This window comes from Macaca fascicularis, chromosome 17 (assembly GCF_037993035.2).
Source record: "Macaca fascicularis isolate 582-1 chromosome 17, T2T-MFA8v1.1".
Taxonomy (NCBI): Eukaryota; Metazoa; Chordata; class Mammalia; order Primates; family Cercopithecidae; genus Macaca; species Macaca fascicularis.
This window is the reverse complement of record NC_088391.1, coordinates 80,956,238-80,978,406: the sequence shown is the minus strand read 5'-3', so window position 1 is coordinate 80,978,406 and position 22,169 is coordinate 80,956,238. Positions and strand designations below refer to the sequence as shown.

General features: G+C 34.5%; 1 long non-coding RNA gene across 3 annotated transcripts in view; it reads right to left on the bottom strand.

Moving 5' to 3' along the window:
• Nucleotides 1–358: 358 nt before the first annotated feature.
• Nucleotides 359–22,169, bottom strand: part of LOC102120185 (uncharacterized) — a 67,510-nt gene continuing 45,699 nt past the window's right edge. For 2 of the 3 annotated variants that reach the window (XR_010582633.2, XR_012426694.1), the window contains exons 6-8: nt 18,985–19,122; nt 17,687–17,834; nt 12,327–12,947 (exon numbers count right to left, since the gene is read on the bottom strand). This is a non-coding gene — a long non-coding RNA (uncharacterized lncRNA). Of the gene's footprint in view, nt 838–12,326; nt 12,948–17,686; nt 17,835–18,984; nt 19,123–22,169 lie in introns of those variants that run through there. The other variant, XR_010582634.2, reaches the window with a different exon arrangement.

The window sequence follows — 22,169 nt, the reverse complement described above, 5'->3', positions numbered from 1 at the left end:
CAAAATCCCACAGTTAACATTATATATAATATTGAAAAAAGCTTTCCCCACTAGACCAGGAATAAGACAAGAGTGTCCACCCTTGCCAATTCTATTCCACATTATACTAGAAGTTCTAGCCAGATAAGACAAGAAAAAGACATAAAAGGTATTCCAATTGGAATCAAAGAAGTAAAATTATCTCAATTCACAATTCATATATAACTTTATTGATAGAATACCTTAATAATACATGTACATGGAAATCTATAAGTCTTAATAAAGAAGTTCAGCAAAGTAACAGATACAAGCTCAATATGAAAATCAGTTTAATTTCTGTACAATGATAATGAACAATCTATAAAAGAACAATTTCACTTATAACAACATAAACAAATGTGTAATTATATAGTTAACAAGGAAGTGTAAGATATAAAACATTGTGAGAAATTAAATAAGACCAACAAATGAAAAGTCATGTCTTATTCATCGATTGGAAGATATGATGTTGTACGATAGCAAGTCACTGAATTGACCTACAGATTCAATGCTGTCCCAAATCAAAATTGCAACAGGCTTTTTGGCCTACAAGCTGCTCCTGAAATGCATATAAAAATAAGGGACCTGAAGAGCCAAACAGTTTTTAAAATAGAAACAAAATTGTAGGACTCCGATGTCCGATTTCCAAACTTACTGCAAAGCTGCAGTAATTAAAGCAGTGTGGGATTGGCATAAGGATAAACATAGAAATCAATGGATTATAATTGAAAGTTCAGAAGTAAACACATCAGGGACGTATGATTATTCAATAAGGGAAGAATAGTCTTTTCCACAAATGGTGCTGGGACAACTGGACATCTGCATGGAAAATAAAAATGTGGATCACTATCACATGCTATACACAAACATTAGCTCAAATGGATGAAAGATTTATACATAAAACTCTTAGAAGAAAACGTAGGTGTAAAATTTTGTGATCTTGAATTAGGTAATGGCTTCCTAAACACATCACCAAAAGAACAAAGATAAAAAGAATTTAAAAATAAATTGGATGTCATCACAATTAGAAAACAAAACAAAAACTTACGTTATTCAGAGGACCCTATCAAAAAAGTAAAAATGACCACCAACTTATAGAATGAGAGGAAATATTTTTAAATTGTGTATCTAATAAGTTTTTAGTATCTAAAATATATCTTTTCTTTTTTTTTTTTTTTTTTTTTTTGAGATGGAGTCTTGCTCTGTCACCCAGGCTGGAGTGCAGTGGCCGGATCTCAGCTCACTGCAAGCTCCGTCTCCCAGGTTCACGCCATTCTCCTGCCTCAGCCTCCCAAGTAGCTGGGACTACAGGCGCCCGCCACCTCGCCCGGCTAGTTTTTTGTATTTTTTAGTAGAGACGGGGTTTCACCGTGTTAGCCAGTGGGTGTACTAAAATAATAAAATCATTTAAAAAAATAAAATAATTTAACAAATATTTCTGCAAAGAAAATACACACACGGCCAATAGACACAGGAAAAGATACTCAACATCAATGGTCATTACAGAAATGCAAACAAAACTGCAATAAAACACCACTTTATGCCTACCAACATGAGTATAACCAAACCAAATCTAACCAACTGAGCAACCAACAAAAAATATAAAAAATCGACTGGAGGCAAAGATGTGGAGAAACCGCAACCTTTATACTACTGCTAGTGGAAATGCAAAATGCAAATGCGCAGCTGCTGTGAAAACCTTTTTGTCAGTCCTTCAAAAATGTAGGCAGAACTTACAATATATCCATGCATTTCACTGCCAGTCTGATATCGTAGGGCACTGAAACCATGTTAACATGCAAAAAGTGGCGTACACACTTTTAAGAGAATTTCACCAAGTTCTAATATTCACATGATTTGAGTCACAAAGGGATAAGAGAAAAATAAAATTATGGCCAACATTTTCCAACTCTGGCAAAAGACATAAAGTTACAGATACAAGAAAATCCCCAAATGAGAGGAATTCAAAGAGAATCATCCTAGGCACATCATATTTAAACTTCTAAAAGCCAAAAAAATACGAAAAATCTTGAAAAGAATCAGTGATTTTAATTACCACAAATGTAGAAACTATGGTGACCACAGAGAGAGGGACAACAGCTTTAAGAGACAGAAGAAAAAAATAAAAATGAAGACTTTCAACTGGTAATTCTGTATTCATTTAAATCTCCTTCAAAAGTGAATTTAAAATAGAAACACTTTCAGATAAAGAAAAAAATAATAAAATTTGCTGTCACTAGATATGTGATACAGGAAATGCTAAGTGAAGTTTTTCAAGCTGAAGGGAAATATACAGGAGTGAAAATCTGGCCATTAAAATAAGAAAATGAAGAGCATCAGAAATAGTAAATACAGTTTTATATATACAATAATATTTTTAATCTTCATTTAAAATTTACACGACTGTTTAAACATTTTAACCCTTTTTTTGTGGGAGTAAGATATATGTGGTAGCAATACATATGACACCTATAGTATAAAGATTGATATGGTGGATAAATGAATTTACATCATTGAAGGTTATCAGTAAACATATTACATAAAAAGGTACACTATAAATTTTAATCCGTAAGCAAATCCCGAAAAGATATAATGCAAAGAGATTGAGCTGAAAGGTCAATAGAAAAGTTAAAAAATTAAATTTTAGGGCCGGGCGCAGTGCCTGCCTCACGCCTGTAATCCCGGCATTTTGCGAGGCCGAGGCGGGTGGATTTCGAGGTCAGGTGATCGAGACCTTTCTGGCTAACACGGTGAAACCCCGTCTCTGCTAAAAAAAAAAAATACAAAAAATTAGCCAGGCGTAGTTGCATGCTTCTATAGTCCCAGCTACTTCGGAGGCTGAGGCAGGAGAATCGCTTGAACCTAAGAGCCGAAGGTTGCAGTGAGCTGAGATCACGCCACTGCACTCCAGCCTGCGTGAGAAAGCGAGGCTCTATCTAAAAAAAATAAAATAAAATAAAAAATAATTTTAGGAGTGTCCAAATAATTTAAAAGAGCCAGAAGTGGGACAGAAAGGAACATAAAATAAAAACAGCAGTCAGAAAAAAAAAAAAAAAAAGGCAGACCAAACTTCAATCATATAAATATTTTCATTAAATGTTAGTAAACTAAGCACTTCAAATGAAAGGCAGGGATTATAAGAACTCATTTAAAAAAAAAATCTTATAATTTGCATTCGTTTAAGCATTTCTTATTCTTTGCATCACTTGAATATCCACCAGCTTCTTCATTGTGTCTTCTAGTATTTGGTGGTCAGAACTGAGCCCTGAATTCAGAGGCAGTGTAACTGAGCCAAAATGGTTGAGTAAACATTAACAGAGGACAACAGCACTCAGAATGGGGAGGCAGCAGGTTAATTTATACGTGTTGACTCTCTCTGAAGAAATATATTGGAAGTTGTGTTTTTATTTGTTTTCATACTTACTTTTATGTTTTTCCTCAAAATGTGTTCAACCAAAACAAAAAAGAAAACTTTGTTAAATAACCAGATTATTCAGCTAAATTTCTTGACATAAATTGCTATGACTATAACTTGAATAACAAAAATTATTTACTTTGTCTGTCTGAATGAAGCCTATCATTTAGAGTATGTAGAGATTTTTTTTTTTTTTTTTTTTTTTTTTTTGAGACCGAGTCTTGCTCCATTACCAAGCTGGAGTGCAGTTGTGCGACCTCGGCTCACTACAACTTCTGCGTCCCGGGTTCAAACAATTTTCCTGCCTCAGTCTCCCGAGTAGCTGGGACTATAGGCATGTGACACACGCCTAGCTAATTTTTGTATTTTGAGTACAGACTGGGTTTCACCATGTTGGCCAGGATGGTCTCGATCTCTTGACCTTGTGATCTACCTGCCTTAGCCTCCCAAAGTGCTGGGATTACAGGCGTCAGTCACCGCGCCCCACCAAGAATATGTAGAGATTTTTAAAAATATTTTTCATTGAAAATTAAACAAAACATACACTAAAATCACATCCTGTTGGTAAAGAAAATATTTCTGGGGAAAAAATACCCTATGCCTCAGACATTGATACATTGTCAAGTGGAGTTGAACCTAGGAAGTGATTTACTACTTCAATGATAATTTGATCACATCAGGAGATCATAAGTATGTATTTTGGTAAATAAGAGAATTTGGCTCTTAAACTTGCAAGCCAATACTGTGATGACAAATAACAGACCTTGTATATCCAAGTTCCCATGGAGAATTCAATTGCTTTCTATTCATTTCTGAATAGTAATGGTATATTGAAAGTATTTTATTTAAATGAACAACCAAGTTGCGAATTCTATAACATGGTGATTTTGTACAGGGTTAAAGATGCATACTTTACACTCTAATAATTTCAAAAACTGTTCTATAAATACTCATTTTCAGTTAGCCACTATTCAGAGAATTATAGTCACTCTAAGAATGTGTTTGAAAAACCATTGCTGAATTTAGCAGTGAGTGTTTAGTTATGTTATTAGAGGAGTGCTGAGTTTTAGTCATTGAAATTTAACACACTTCTGCAACCCATTGCTGAGAGTACTTCATTTCATTCCCATAGAAACTGATGCTTCTTTGACAAATAGACTGTAAGTAGCTTTTGACAAATGAGCTTTAGAATTTTAAGTCTTTGCTGTTGTTGGAAATTTTAAGCATAACAATATAGTTTCAGAAGATATTTTTCCTATTCTAAATTTTGTTTCATTGTAACTACTAAAAACTAAGTTTTATATGACAACTATTTCCAATAAAACAAATTTTTAGAAATAAATACTTGGTATTTTATGCTGTACGTGAAATGGTGTAATACAATTGATAGGTAGATCGTAATAAAAGCAAGATGCCTTTTGTAAACTCTAGGGCAATAAATAAAAGATATAAAAAGTTTTCAAATAATAAGCCAATAATGTAGGTAAAATGGAATCATAAAAATTTAAATAATAGAATACAAGCGGAAAATGAGGAAAAAGTAAGAAAAAAACATGGGCCAACCAGTAAAATCACAAAAAAATCAACTAGTAAGGCTATAGATATTCTTTAATAGATCAATAATGACATTAAATTTAAATGTTGGAAACATCCTGATTAGAGGACATTATTGGAAGACATCCTGATTATTACCAGATTGGGTAACAAATCAACATCCACTTATAAAGGAGGTCAATTTGGCAAGAGGATCTACAAATCCAAAATATTTATTCACTTAAAACATAGCTTCAAATATATGAAACAAACTGATAGTCATATGAAGAAATAAAAGAATCCACAGTCACAATCAGATATGTCAATACCCTCTCCCTGTAATATATCCGTGGCCCATTATAAAAGTCTTAACATATTTAAATAGATAAAAGTCTACATAGTACATTATCTGATCACAGTGGGATTTAATTAGAAAAAAAACAACAGAAAGATATCAGGAAAATTCCCTAATCTATAGAAATTGAACAAAATGCTTCTAAACAGAACATACGTCAAAAGAAATAAAAAATAAAGTTAGAAAGTATATATTCTGAACAAATAAAACTGAAATGCAACATACCAAAATCTATAATACTAATACTGTAAAGCAGTATTTAGGGAGATATTTATAACACTAAACATTAGAAAACAAAATTTTTTAAACTCAATGAACTCAGCTTCTCCTTTAAGAATTTAAAAAAACACAAGAAATAGGAAAATAGCAGAGATCAAACAAGTAATTAATGAAATAGAAAAACAGAAAATTAACATAGAAAAACCAACAAAATAAAAACGTTGTTTGAGAATATCAGTAAAGTTGATCAACCTCTAGTCAGACTAATACAGAAAAAAAGACAAATGGAAATTTATTATACCAACAATAAAGGGTAATTAAGGAATATAAGAAACTTATATGCCAAAAAATTGACAACTTAAGTAAAATAAAAAATTCATTGAGATAAAACCTACTAAAATTGATAAACTGGATTACTTCAAAATAACTTTTGTGTATTAGGGACTCAATTAATAGAGTGAAAGACCACCCACAAAATGAGAGGGAATATTTGCAAATTATGTATCTAATAAGAGGTTACTATCTAGAATATTAAAAAAAAAAAAAAAAAAACCTGCAGCAACAACAACAACAAAAACACACAAAGAAACTAACTGGAAAATGAGCAAAGGACTTGCATAGATGTTTTATCATAAGAAATACTAAAACAGTCAATAAGTGTATGAAAAGCTGGCCGATACCCCCAATCATTAGGACAATTCAAATGACAACCACAATGAGATATCAACTTATCTATGAGGGTGGCTACCGAAAAAATGAAAGCAAAACAGAAAATAACAAGTATTGGTGAGGATGTGAAGAAATTGTAACCCATTATGCACAGTTGCTGGGAATGTGAAATGCTGAAATATCTATGTTAGTTCCTCAAAAAGTTAAAAATACAATATGATCTAGTAATTCTTTGGGGTGTATAACCAAAATTATTGAAAGCAGGTACTTGAAGAGATACTTGTACAACAATCTTCAAAGCAGAATTTTGTGTAATTGCCAAAGGTAGAAGCAATCCAAACATCTGACTATGAATGAATAGATAAGCAAAATGTGGTAGGTGTTTACAAGAAAATATTATTTGGATTACTACAAAAGAAGGCAATCCTAACACATGCCACATGTTTGGACTTTCAAATTGATCAAATTTATGAAGCGATTGTTCCAAAGAAGATGTCACTCTACTTCAGGATCACACAAATATATTGTGAAAATAATAGTGATATAAGTAGTAAAAACGTGCTCTCAGTTTAAAATCTCAAAATAGCCGGGCGCGGTGGCTCAAGCCTGTAATCCCAGCACTTTGGGAGGCCGAGACGGGCGGATCACAAGGTCAGGAGATCAAGACCATCCTGGCTAACATGGTGAAACCCCGTCTCTACTAAAAATACAAAAAACTAGCCGGGCGAGGTGGTGGGCGCCTGTAGTCCCAGCTACTCGGGAGGCTGAGGCAGGAGAATGGCGTAAACCCGGGAGGCGGAGCTTGCAGTGAGCTGAGATCCGGCCACTGCACTCCAGCCTGGGCGACAGAGCGAGACTCCACCTCAAAAAAAAAAAAAAAAAAAAAAAAAATCTCAAAATAGTCAAAAAATTGTAAATCACACACACTTCAAAGAGAAGTTGGCAATGTAAATCACCATAATTCGGGTAAAGTCACAGAAACTACAGGGTAAATAAATATAAATGCTAAGAGTGAAAGAAAATGAAATGTTATTTCAAATACTGTAATATATTGCTTATTTATTAATTCTAAAGTTCCATTCTTACATTTATCTAAAGCTAGTTAAGTCATTGACATTTTAGAAGAGTTACCTTCTAAATAATTATAATTTGCAATTTAACTAGTATATACACACATACACTGAGAGAGAATGTACTCATAATGATCATTATACAGTCATGTTAATTGTATCTGTCTTTGAGGAGTATGAATTAATATTTTACAATGTTTTAAACATTGTATCAATGATTTTACTCACAATCTTCTGGTAGAAAATCATTATTTTTATTGTGTAATCCAGGTGAAGAAACATACAGGTTTAATGCCTCAGCTAATGATATACAGAAAGTTGCGGCAGGAGTCAACGATTACAATTTATTTGGGGATGTCACTTTCAAACTGCTGTTACACATTGACCTCTGAAAGAAAATCAATTATATAGAGCTTACTTGCTTAGAGAATGTCAATGCAATGCAGTTTAATTCATCATTAAACCTGTACTGTCTGTGTTACTAGTCTATTGTTTACTGTGAGCAGTAATGCAGCATAAAAACAACATCTGGAAAATAAGGAAAGGTTTATTTATTGAGATATCTACTAGACATTAGTAGTATGCCTGCTGAAGTGCTTCCCTATCAGACTGAATACATTTTTCTAAAAGATTTTAATTTATTGAATGAGACTGAAGCAGAAAGTAGAAGAGATAATCATTCTATTGTACTAAATGTAATGTGTTATTGTTATAACTTCTGGAATTGCGTTAAAACACTCAGGGAAATAAGCTGTCTCGATGAAGAATAATGGATTCAAAGGCAGCTGGATGACAAAAAGAGGTAACTAAGTTTTCCATTTCTAAGCAATTTACTGTCTGACAAAAAGGCATGCATATATATATGTGTGTATATATATATTATATATATATAATGGGAATTGTTTTGTTCTGTAACTACATACAGAACTCCAAATCCAGTAAATCCTCTTACCAACAAGAACATATGACAATAGGCCGGGCACGGTGGCTCAAGCCTGTAATCCCAGCACTTTGGGAGGCTGAGACGGGCGGATCACGAGGTCAGGAGATCGACACCAACCTGGCAAACCGGGCGAAACCCCGTCTCCACTAAGAAATACAAAAAACTAGCCGGGCAAGGTGGTGGGCGCCTGTAGTCTCAGCTACTCAGGAGGCTGAGGTAGGAGAATGGCGTAAACCCAGGAGGCGGAGCTTGCAGTGAGCTGAGATCCGGCCACTGCACTCCAGCCTGTGCGACAGAGCGAGACTCCGTCTCAAAGCAAACAAACAAAAAAGAACATATGACAATAAACACAATTCAGTCAACTAAAAATATTGGCTAAAGACATAAAATTTATTCTCAAGAGAGTACTTCTTGTGAATTTTGACAAAATGTTAATAAGCTAGAATTTTTCTTTTTAATTCTTCCTCCCAAAATTCATATGATTTGCATAGTGTTAACTTGGATTTCTCACTTGTACATGGAACAAGTTCAGGGATTAAATTTTTTGTAAGAGACATTTCTGCTACCACAGCATAGAGGCATAGGACAGACTTTCTGGGACCTTCTTAAATACATAGGCAGATTTTTCTCTAGTGTAAGTTTTATTAGAGGACAACTATTATTGGATTATGAAGTTTTTTGGAGTGATTTTGGTTTTAGTTTCTGACCTCATTTGGTTCCAAGGTAACTTACACCTCCTGCCCTCTATAGGAACTGTATTAAAAACTAGCCATAGCAATTTGGTGATAGGGCTTACAATAAGTAATATATCTATCCTGTCTTCAAACTAATTCATGGCATTATTTTCTCCTGCTTTAACTTATCATATTTGTTTTCACTATCTGGGACTTAGGTTTAGCTTTATGTTATATTACAAAATAAGAGAGTATATGCATGTGTGAGGTTCAGTATATTTTTAATATATAAACAACTTCCTATTTTTCTTCTGAGTGTGATTTAAAGATATCTTTTTGAGAGAATCTGCATGACTGCCTCCTTGGTTCACACATTCCTATTCAGCCTACTGAATTTTCCTGCCCCACCATGTCATAGTCACTTGGTTATGTGTTTAAATGTATGCACACATTCATACTGAATATTTTTGGTGAAAATAAAGCATCGTTATTTCTTGTGGTAAGGGATATTAGATGTCATGCATTTCCACTTCCTTCAGTTGCTTAGAAATAAAGAAACTCAGACCTAGAAAAGTCAGGCCATTTCCTCAATATCATTCATCACAAAATATGTTGCACAGTTCTATTTAAAAACATCCTGATTTACTATCTTATTTTAAAACTTTGTAAAATTTAAAAAAAAAAAAAAAAACTTGTGAATCATTTGCAAAAGACCTGATACTCACAAAATTGGGAGAATGCTGCATCTCTTTAATGAAGTAACACCAAAACTACCATCTGTGTTTGTGTTTGTATTAGTCCATTTGCACACTTACATAAAGATACTGCTGGAGACTGGGGAATTTAAAAAGAAAAGAGGTTTAATTGACTCATGGTTCTGCAAGGCTGAGTAGGCCTCAGGAAACTTACAATCATGGTGGAAAGTGAAGGGGAAGGAGGCACCTTCTTCACAAGGCAGTAGGGGAGATAAAGTGTTCAGAGGAAACTGACATTTTTAAAACCATCAGATCTCATGAGAATTCCCTCATTGTCATGAGAACAGCATGGGGAATACTGCCTTCATGATCTAATCACCTCCCACCCGATCTCTCATTAGACATGTGGAGATTACAATTTGAGATGAGATTTGGGTGGGGACACAGAGCCAAACCATATCAGGGTTCTTTAAATACAGATTTTCATGAAAGTGAAATAGAGGTAGTGCTAAGAAGCATGAAAGTGTTTAAAATTATTTAGAACATTAACCCAAATTTATATGCCCATTCTTGGCTTTTAATAAACATAGTGAATGTTGGAAAACAGTTGTGTTCTTTTTTTATATTTCTATTTAATAGTCCTAAATAGTTCTGGTTATATTTACTTATCATTAAATATATTTTCATTTATGTTTTAAATTATAAATTTTACAGTGGTCATTTAACTTAAAACTTAGTTTAATATACGAATAAATCTATCACATATGTACTTCTTTCAATTTACAAGCATTATTTAATCAAGTAGTTTCCTGATTTCTATTCTAGACCAATGTATAACAAACTTTGAGAATATCTACTACTCATTTTCTATGCATTATATATATATATAACTAAGTGCCACTGAGAATGAAGTACAAAAATTCTTAGCATGTCATGACAGGTTGATTACCTTTTGGGCCATGTTTGCTTTCATCTTCATCTCCTGACATTCCAAGCTAAACCCTCCTTTGCCCTCTTCAGGGAATTTCGTGTATCTTAAGTGTTCCCAAAGTTTCCATATCATCTCACACATACTTCCATCTGCACAACTTTCTTTCTGTCCATTGAAGTTGTTTAGAGTTCATCTGACAATATTTGACTCATCCCTGAACCTTCAATTCAGATATTACTAATTTATGAAATTTCACAGCTCAACCCTAGATAGGGTTAATACCCCGGGAGAAAATGAAGTATATTTCCAGCTGTTAAACTATGTTAGGTACCTCATTTAATAATTACAACAACAGTGTAAATGTATATGTTGACCCTTTGGTGCCACTGATAAACACTGCTCTTAAGTAGGTAAAAGGTAGTCAGAGAAGCTCCCTGTTCCTGCATGCCTCTCATTCTCTGAAGCATTCGCTCTGCATGGTGTGACTTGACCAGTGAAGATTGGTGGTCCACTTACAAGACCTAGGGAATTATGCATTTCTGTTGATTATTTCTTATTCCTTTATAGCCAGAGAGTTTTGTGAGATAATGAATGTTTCACAATTGATTAAACTTTTATCATATAAACCTTTTTGTTTTTCTAACAAGAGACAAAAATGAAATAAAAACTAAATAAATTATTTTTCCTACCTCAATACAACTTTCTCTTAGTTTCTCCCTTCTATGGAATAAAAAATCACATGATCTCTTTAAGAATCTTTAGTCACTTAGTTTCCTTACCCAAGAATAAAAAACAAATTTAAACTAAATTATATTTAGTCACAAAATAGGTGCATATTTAATGCTATTAAACAATTTAGTAATATATTCTAAAGTCCTATAGAGAACACACATTAATAATATAATTTCCTGAAAGACTTCTACAATTCATGCTTTAAGCACTACTGTCTATGAATTTATCTTTTAGAAGTGCTCACAAAATTGCTCACTGATACATTGTTTGTAAGAGAAAAGGAAAAAGGAAGAGCAAATTTAAACAATATAAAAAGCCATCAATCAAGGATTTCTGAGAAGAGCTCATAATCCTATTCCAATCCTACTTCTTAATGCTAACTATTAATAATATTAAATATATCCTTCTAAGAATTATCATTTATGTCTATGTAAATACCATTATGCCATAAACATGTTTTAACAAAAAGGAATTATCATACGAATAGTACTGTTAATTTACTGCTTTACTTAACACTACAATGTAAACTAGGTATTTTTCCTATTCCAAAGGATAGAGCTCATTTATTTTAAAAGACATAAAATAAAGTTGAATAAATTATTCTACAAAATTTCCAATGAGTAATTTCTTTTACTATGATGTATTTAACTGATGTTTTATAATGCCTTACTACTTCAAACATATGAAATAGTGAATACAAAAGCAATTTTAATGTATATGAGCTTAAAAACAAAAAAGAGTGATACCTAGGTGCCAATTAACATAAAGGAACTCAAAAAACACAGTGGTAGACTGAAATCAAAGTTGCATTATCCCCAGGGTATATTTTGACTGGATATGGCTTAGAGGCTTGGATTTTAAAACTAGTATGAAGATCAGAGTCAAGGCCTTAAGACCAATGCATGGCTACAGCTAAACCCGATAAATTCTATAACTCAAGGAGCTGAGCAAAGCCTGTCTTACCTACGAATGGAGAAAATAAGGCCCTGGTTAATGAGCTCACATGCAGTAATCACAAAGCATACATAGAAACTTATTTCCAACTCTCAATTAAAAAACAAATCTAGACTTAAGGAAGGAGAGATTTTATTTGAAAAGACTACTACAATAGAGAAAGCACTCTGACCTCAGCGTCTGTAACAAGCTTCTCAAAATCACACAGAAAAAGAGCTTTCTTGTATAGGGAGATTGAAACAGGGTATACAGGAACTTTGTGGGGAAATTCCTGCAAATCCTGCCCATGTAGGGGTGAAACGTAGGTATGGGAGTGAATATGAAGCATCAATGGAACAGTCTAGTAGAAAATGTTCTCTGTTGTCAGTTGACTCTTGAAAATGAGTTGTTAAGGGAGGACGTTCTGCACATTAGTGTTTGCTTAACTCTGGATTGAGCCAAATTTTAGGGGCCAGAGGGGGAGACGAGAAGCGTGACTAAAGTGTGGACAAGCCAAGTCACTGGGTAAGTTACAGTATGTTGTGAGCACTTGGTCAGCACCTCCTGTTGTTAGACACAAAGCGTGCCCTTTAGACACTGATAGGAATAGAACAGGAGTCACTGCAAGGCTGAGATTAGTCAAAGTAGTTTTCAGAGGTAGACTGGCTTTTATGAGTTTGTTGGCCTTGAAGGATGGACTGTCTCATCTCTGGAGTATTTGCGAGACTGGCAGTTGTCGGAAGGTCTTATATATCAGGCACTAGAAAAGATAAGCCAAGAATATAATAAAAATAATAATTATTAAAGGCTAAATAAGTGAATAAAATCAATATGTAAGTTTTGAAGGGAAGTTTGTGGGAAGATGAGAATATTTCAGGACTGAAGAATCCTTAGGTTGTGGAATAAGGAGGACTGGCAAATCATCAAATTTTCAAGGTTGTGGTCTGAATATTTTTGGTGATGGCATAGACATCAAAGAGATTGTGAAAAAAAAAATACATACAGTAATTGCTCTGACCTCTATGCAAATGTCTTTCTAGAAAGCACAAATTATGTCCACTGACACATATTTTGAAGCACCACTCCATTTTATAGTTCTCTGGTGATGATGTTAGCGGTTTTGGTAAGATTGCCACATAATCCTGGTTATTCTCTTAGCAAATCATAGCAAAGATTCAATGCATTTCTCGAGTTGCCCACGCAGCAGTAGCACAAGGCACAAAAAGTTATTCATGATAGAACTGCAACAATGATGAGTCCTTCAAAGTACACATCAAATCGTTGGTGTACTTTTAGCTTGCAGTACTTTTTAGATCCAATAAGGTGCTGGAGAGTCAAGTTTTAGTTCTTGGTGACACCAAGTCAGGAGAGAGAGAGAAAAATTGGACAAACTTGTTTGGAAGATTTTAAGAGACGATGAAAGAAAATGGAAGAATTAAACACTTGGTAATGGTTGACAATTTGTGTTAGGTGACAGGACATAGCCCAATTCACAGTTAAGGGACAAAGCTGTTTTATCCATAGTGAGAGAGGAAATGTAAACCAAAAGTGTGTCTTATAATTTTCTGATATATAAAATGTTCATTTTACAGTCACCCTCCCTTTGATTATAGATAATTTCAAGGATCCATTATTCTTGACAATAAAGTAAGACTAGCCTTGTTAGGTTTGGCCTGATTCTTTATATAGGTGCTACAACAATGATAATTTACCTTAAAGCCTTGCTTAACTTGCTTTGCTAGTAGTTTATATAAAATGTATCAGATTAGACTTTTAAAAGCCTCTCGAGGCTATGAAGCTGAGCTGAGAGCTTACTGTACAATTTTGTGTGTAGTACTTACAGATTTGAGTAAATTTCACTTTTCTCTTTGTAACCAAAATATGCTAAGATTCCTGGGTCTGACCGGAAGTGAACTTACCCACTCATTTGAAAGACTGGAAACCTTATAACCCAGTCAACAAGCCAATTTTCTCAAAAGGTCTTTGTAAGCATTGGTTCCATTAAGTTAATTTTACCTCCTTAAAAGTGTCTTTTCATATTTGATTAAATGAGTAATATTCTTAAATATGATATTTCAGTCAAATCCTTGGTTGCATGACCAATGTATTCCTTTAATAAGGAGGGCAGACTCTTACGGATTCTACGCAAAAATTATATTGCCATGAAAGTAATAATAATAGATTTCAAAGAGGAGCCAGACAGAGAGAAAAGATAAATATGTCAATCCTGTTTACAAAAGCATAGTCGACTAAGTTTTACGGTTATAAATAGCTTAAAGGAAAAGAAAGATTTCTTAAGTCCAGGAAATAGAACGCGGCAACAATTTTGTTTCAAACAAAACCATAATTATCCTTCTTTATCTCAAAATTATACACAAGTTTATTCAGTCTTATGTATAATAATCCAAACTTATCCACATGGCATACATTTCAAGGTTCCCAGGAGATACATGAAACCATCGATAGCACTTAACACTATACTATATTTTTCCTATACATACCCTGATAAAGTTTAATTTGAGAATTAGGCAAAGTAAGAAATCAACAACAACTAAAAACAGAACAAGTATGACAACTATAGCAATATGTTAGCAACACTACTCTTGTGCTTTGGGGCCATTATTAAGTAAAATATGGATTACTTGAACATAAGCACTTGTCTACCAGGGCAGATGATATGATAAGGGCTATGATAATCCACACCAAAGATGCTATTTATTGACTCATGAGTGTTTAACATATATAATATGGAGACTGTGGACAAAAGGACAATTCACATCCTGGGAGGGACAGAGTGGGACAGTACAATATCTTATCACACTACTCAGAATGGTGTGCAATTTAAAACTTATGAATTGTTCATTTCTGGAATTTTTCATTTAATATTTTCAGACCATAGTTGACTTCACATAATTGAAATGGAGGAAAAGGAAACCACAGATGAATGGGGACTATTGTAATTAATTTTTTGTTCTGCTCAGTCTTGGGATAGCATCTCTTTATCCCACCTGCTTTATTGTTTACTAGAATTCTTCATATCCTGACTCAGTCCACTGAGATGGTCTGTTATTTAAATTATTCCATCAGAGGCCTTGCTCAAAACTACCTGGCTGACACAGTCATTTTTATGAGTCTGTAAGAAAATCTTGTTTTTTTGTTTTTTTGTTTTTTGTTTTTTTGACAAATCTGATCTGTAGTTGACTCAAAAGTGCTTTCAGGCATGCATGAGAGTTAAAAACCACATGTAGGTGATAAAAGGCTTAAAATGTTTCTGGCAATCTTGCTAATAATTTTTGAAACTCAAATATCATATAAAAGTTATTATAAAAATAATGTAAGTGGCAATGTTGTTTCTGTGGAATGCAAAACAAAACAAAGTAAATCCCAAATGTTTTAGAGAAATTGTCTAATAAATTCAATTATTAATTTTATTTTCAACAAAGATCGAGTGTATCTAATTTATGAAAAGAGATTAACATAATACTTACAGAAGAAATTTCAGATACACAACAATTCTAAGACATAACATACTATAAAAATAACAAGCCAATAATTAAAATATATAAAAATACATTAAGACTATTAAGTAAACACATTCAGTAAGCCTGTAGTAGCATCTGTATATCAATGAAATGAAAAAGGAGTTATTACAACCAATATGACAGAAGTACAGAAGATCATTCAAGGCTACTATGAACACCTTTACATGCATAAACTAGAAAATCTAGAGGAGATGGATAAAGTCCTGGAAATATATGACCCTCCTAGATTAAATCAGGAAGATTTAGAGACTCTAAACAGACCAATAACAAGCAGCAAGATTGAAATGATAATTTTAAAACTGCCAACAAAAAAAAAGTCCAAGATCAGATGGATTCACAGCTGAATTCTATCAGACTTTCAAAAAAGAATTGGTACCGATCCTCTTGACACTATTCCACAGAATAGAGGAGGAAGGAATCCTTCCTAAATAATTCTATGAAGCCAGCCTCACCCTAATACCAAAATCAGGAAAGGAGATAATCCAAACAGAAAACTGCAGACCAATATCCCTGATAAACAAATATACAAAAATCTTCAACAAAATACTTAGTAACTGGTCAAGTGCGGTGGTTCACGCTTGTAATCCCAACACTTTGGGAGGTCAAGGAGGGCAGATAACCCGAGGCTAGGAGTTAGAGACCAGCCTGGCCAATATGGTGAAACCAGGTCTCTACTAAAAATACAAAAAATTAGCTGGGCATGGTGACAGGTGCCTGTAATCCCAGCTACTCAGGAGGCTGAGGCAGGAGAATCACTTGAACCCAGGAGACAGAGGCTGCAGTGAGCCAAGATCATGCCTTCGCACTCCACCCTGGGCAACAAGAGTGAAACTCTGTCTCAAAAAAACAAAGCAACAACAACAAAACCCCAACAACAAAATACTCAGTAACTGAATCCAACAGCATATCAAAAAGACATTGCACCATAATCAAGTTGGTATCATACCAGGGATGCAAGGATGGTTTAACATACTCAAGTCAATAAATGTGATACCCCACATAAATGGAATTAAAAACAAAAACCACATGATCATCTTAATAGATGCAGAAAAAGTATTTGGTAAAATCTAGCCTCTCTTTATGCTTAAAACACTTAGCAAAATTGGTATAGAAGGGGCATACCTTAAGGTAACAAAAGCCATCTATGACAAACCCACAACCAACATTATACTGAACAAGACAAGAACTGGAACAATACAAGAATGTCCACTTTCATTACTTCTATTCAATATAGTATTGAAAGTCCTAGCCTGAGAAAACAGACAAGAAAAAGAAATCAAGGGCATTCAAATCAGTAAAGAGGAAGTCAAACTGTTGCTGTTTGCTGATGACATGATCGTATACCTAGAAACCCTAAAGACTCATCCAAATAGCTCCTAGAAATTTAAATGAATTCAGCAAAGCTTCAGGATATTAAATTAATGTACACAAAACAGTAGCTCTGCTATGCAGCAAGAGTGACTAAGTTGGGAATAAAATCAAGAACTCAACCCCTTTTACAATAACTGCAAACAAAATAAAATACTTAGGAATATATTTAGCCAAGGAGGTGAAACACCTCTACATGGAAAACTACAAAACACTGCTGACAGAAATAATAGACAACACAAACAAACGGAAACATATCCCATGCTCATGGACAGCTAGAATCAGTATTGTAAAATTGACCATACTTCCAAGTGAAATCTACAAATCAAACAAGTCTCATCAAAATACCACCATCATTCTTCACAGAACTAGAAAAAAAAAATCCTAAAATTCATATGGAACCAAAAAAGAGTCCACATAGACAAAACAAGAATAAGAAAAAAGAATAAATCTGGAGGCATCATATTATCCGACTTTGAGTTGTCCTATAAGGCCAGTGTCACCAAAAACAACATAGCATTTCTATAAAAATAGGCTCATAGACCAATGGAACAAAATAGAGAACCCAGAAATAAAGTCAAATACTTACAGTCAAGTGTTCTTTGAAAAAATCAAACAAAAACATAGGTGGAGAAAGGACATCCTATTTCATTCATGTAGAAGAATGAAACTGGATCTTCATCTCTCAACTTATGCAAAAGTCAACTCAAGGTGGATCAAGGATGTAAATCTAAGACCTGAAATCATAAAAAAACATCTAGAAGATCACATTGGAAAAACACAACTAGATATTGGCTTAGGCAAAGACTTCATGACAAAGAACCCAAAAGCAAATGCAACAAAAACGAAGATGAATGGGTGGGACCTAATTAAACTAAAAAGATTCTTCACAGCCAAAGAAACAATCAGCAGAGTAAACAGAGTGGGAGAAAGTCTTCACGATCTATACTTCTGGCAAAGGACTAATATCCAGAGTCTATATGAACTCCAACAAATTATCAAGAAAAACAAACAAAAACAAGCAATCTCATCAAAAATTGGGCTAAGGACATGAATAGACAATTCTCAAAATAAGATATAAAAGCAGGCCCAAAAACGTATGAAAAAATGCTCAGCATAACTAAAAATCAGAGAAATGCAAATCAAAACCACAATGCAATACTACCTTACTTCTGAAAAGGTTGCCACAACAACAACAAAAAAATAATAGATGTTGGCATGGCTATGGTGAAAAGGGAACACTTTCATATTTTACACTGTGAAAAATGAACACTTTTCCACTGTTGGTGGGAATGTAAACAAGTCTAACCACCATGGAAAACAGTGTGGAGACTCCTTAAAGAACTGAAAGTAAAACTACCATTTGATTCAGTAATCCCATTACTGGGTATCTGCTCAGAGGAAAATAAATCATTATACAAAAAAGATACTTGCATACTCATGTTTATAGCAGCACAATTCTCAATTGCAAATATATGGAACCAGCCCAAATGCACATCAATCAATGAGCGGATAAAGAATATTTATAAATATATATTTATAAAAAATACATATATTCACCATGGATTACCACTCAGCCATAAAAATGAATGAATGAAATGATGGGATTCACAGTAACCTGTATGCAACTGAAGACCATTATTCTGTGACGTAACTCAGGAGTGGAAAACCAAACATTATAAGGTCTTTCTTACAAGTGGGAGCTAATCCATGAGGGCGCAAAGGCATAAGAATGATACAAAGGACTGGCCAGGCTTGGTGGCTCACACTTGTAATCCCAGCACTTGGGGAGGCCAAGGTGGGCGGATCACGAGGTCAGGAGATCAAGACCATCCTGGCTAACACGGTGAAACCCTGTCTCTACTGAAAATACAAAAACAAAATTACCTGGGCGTGGTGGCGGGAGCCTGTAGTCTCAGCTGGTCGGGAGGTTGAGGCGGGAGAATGGCGTGAACCCAGGAAGGGGAGCTTGCAGTGAGTCGAGATCACGCCACTGCACTCCAGCCTCGGGGAGAGAGGGAGACCCTGTCTCAACAACAAAAAATAGAATGACAAAATGGACTTTGGGGGCTCGGAGGAAAGGGTGGGAGGGGGATGAGAGAGAAAAGACTACAGGTGATGGGTGCACCAAAATGTCAAAAATCACCACTAAAGAATTTAGTCATGTACAAAAATCAGAATAAGAAGAAAAAAACTTAAATAAATAAAAAAACTCCATAATAAGGAATGTTAATTCTTAATTGAAAACCACTGACCTAGACTCTACTGTATTCAAATGAAAGACATTTAACAGTTACCAATATGTTAAAGGTTACTGAAATTATGACTGATAACACTATACTTTTTTGCCTAATAAACATCAGGCAAAACAGGACAGAATTTTGATGAATACAAATATATCAGAACAGTGAGAGCATTGATACATTACTAGGAGCCTTATACAGTCTCTAAAATATTTATATTAATAATTTATTTATACCTATTTAATCTAGGAAGGGCCAAGTATTTCATTTGACTTGACAACATTTCCCATAAAACTTACAATATATCAAATAACCCTAATCATTTCTAGCACCTCTGTCATTACAAGGTGAAAGAGCAAATCCTTTGTGATTTTCCACGGACTCTCTGGAAAATCTCAAAGACAGTTTTATGTGGAAAATATATCTTTAATTTAGGACTTGCTTTGAGGAAGAGAAAAATGTTAAAAGTTGTTGGAAAGTTTGAGCATTTGATTAAGTAGAATCGTGGGTTGTGAGAAACAATACTTGGCTACCTATTTAATCAAAGTGACAAAAAATGATATCAAAAGTCAACATAGCAAACCACTTCTCACTTGACAGCAGGAGAAGTTCCTCAGCATAAATAGTGAAAATTTTTGTAAGGTATTTTTTAAAGTATCTGGAAATATCCCTAAGGGCATACAACAAATGAAGAAATATTTATTCAAGAAAATCTATGAAAACTCATTAAGAATTGTGAGTCTGCAGTATCTGACTGCGTGCCCTCCAACCTTCCCCCAGCTGTGTGAGATGAAAACTCCACTTTGGACTGGTACAGCCAAGAACACAGGGCTCCCTTTCTCCCTGCAGGTCCCAAGAAGAAGGCCATTCTCCAAAGACAGGCAAGACAGCATTTCTCATGCTTCCCCCAGCTACCTATTGTGGAGGCTAAGTTCCTAGTGAGTGTGGCCAAGAGGCAGAGACTACTCTTCCACTGAGCTCCTGCTCCTGAGATGTGGTGTTGGGGGTCTAACCCATGCCTCTGAGAATTCTGGGGTCCTGATTGCCTTTACTGTGACTCATTGCTGTGAGAGGCAAGTCAAGTAGACCTAGTGCGGCTGCCTTCCCTATCCACTGACAGCTCAGTTCCTAAAGGGGGAGTGTCTTCAGACAGAAGCACACCATCGTCCTCACCCACAGCAAAGACACTGTGGCTCAGAGAATTTGCCCTGGGGGAAGCAGGTCACAGTACAAAACTTCCATCCCTCCCCTCAAAATTGACTTTACTTGCAACAGTGCACGGAGGTGTTCAAGCCTATGAAAGCTCTTGAACCAGTGAAAGTTGTGATGAAGGGAAATTGGGAAGAATTGGTAAGTGTGTTTAAAACAGAGTCTGAAATGTAAGCTGGTTAATTTGCCAAAGATTAACAGGGAGAGAGATGGCTGGAAAAGTCCTCCTGTGGTCAGAACAAATCTAAAATACTGACTTCAGGAATTCTCCCTTCGAAGTGCTGGTATTTGATTAGATTAGTCTGTGGGGCAGGTTATGTCCCAAGTCATTATTGAAAACATCAAAGCTATCACCTTGCAATTAGTGGAACTTAACACCTATGAATGGTCAGGAAAAGTGACGGTCAAAATAACAAACAGACAAACAGGGCTGGCAGGAACTTTGTAGGTAAGTAGGATAAGCAGGTAGGGGTGAGAAGACACCATGATCAGGTTGTCTGTTCACCCTTGCCTGCTAATTTAGCAGGAAATGTTCTTCTCTGTGGCACCATATTGATTGCTGAAGCTTTAAGTCAATCCAAAATTTAAGAGACTATGGGGAGGAAAGAAAATCCACTAATGTTCAGTCAAACCAAGTCATTGGGTAAGTTATTAGTAATAGTGAGCACTCGGTAGCAACTGACAATTTGTACATCTAGGAGCTGTCAAATTCACATGCCAAGAGCTAAAGATAATAGAGCAATCGGAAAGAGACTCAAACCTTTATGTTTAAATGCCCTCAGGGACATTAAAGAAAAAAAAGAAATAAAAATATAAGGATATAGAATATTATGGCTAGACTCTAACAGATACTAAAATGTAAGAATTAGCAATAATATAAATAGAAGCTAGATTTGGTAAAGAGTCAAATATAATTTCTATAAAATAAAATTTACAGTTACTATAATAAAAGAATAACCTGAAATGAGTAAGTTATACAATAGTAAAGAAAAGTTAATCAATTGTTTTAAAAATAATAACAATAACAAACCAAAAATTGGAACATGAACTGGGAAAAGATTATAATCTATAATACATAAAGTTTAATAAAAACATAATATAGAAAATGGTACAAAAAAGTGACAACTCAAGAAAATAAAAGCACAATGTCAATAAATATGTGAAATTATACGAAACATTAAAACTAATTTATCAATTACTATATTTCCATTTCTCAATTACTATATTAAAGAAGAATTAAAATCATTGCTTATAAACACTGGTCTAGATTTAGGAAAATTAACCATGTATAACCTTTGATTGAAAGATGATTGTGGTCACTTTTGGGGAATAATTTGGCATTGTTATCAGAAAAACAAAACTGTCAAATATTTAAAGTGGTTTATTCTGAGCTAATATGAGTAAATATGGCTCGGGGAACAGCCTCAAGCAGTCCTGAGAAAGTGTATCTGAGTTATCCAGGGTATGGTTTGGCTTTATACCTTTTAGCTAAAACCGTTGAGTCAATACATTTTAGGTAAGTCATAAGTCAATACATGGAAGATGTAAATTGGTGTAGCCTAAAGAGGCAGAATACCTTGAAGTAGGGTGATTCACAAGTCATAGGTGGATTCAAAGAGT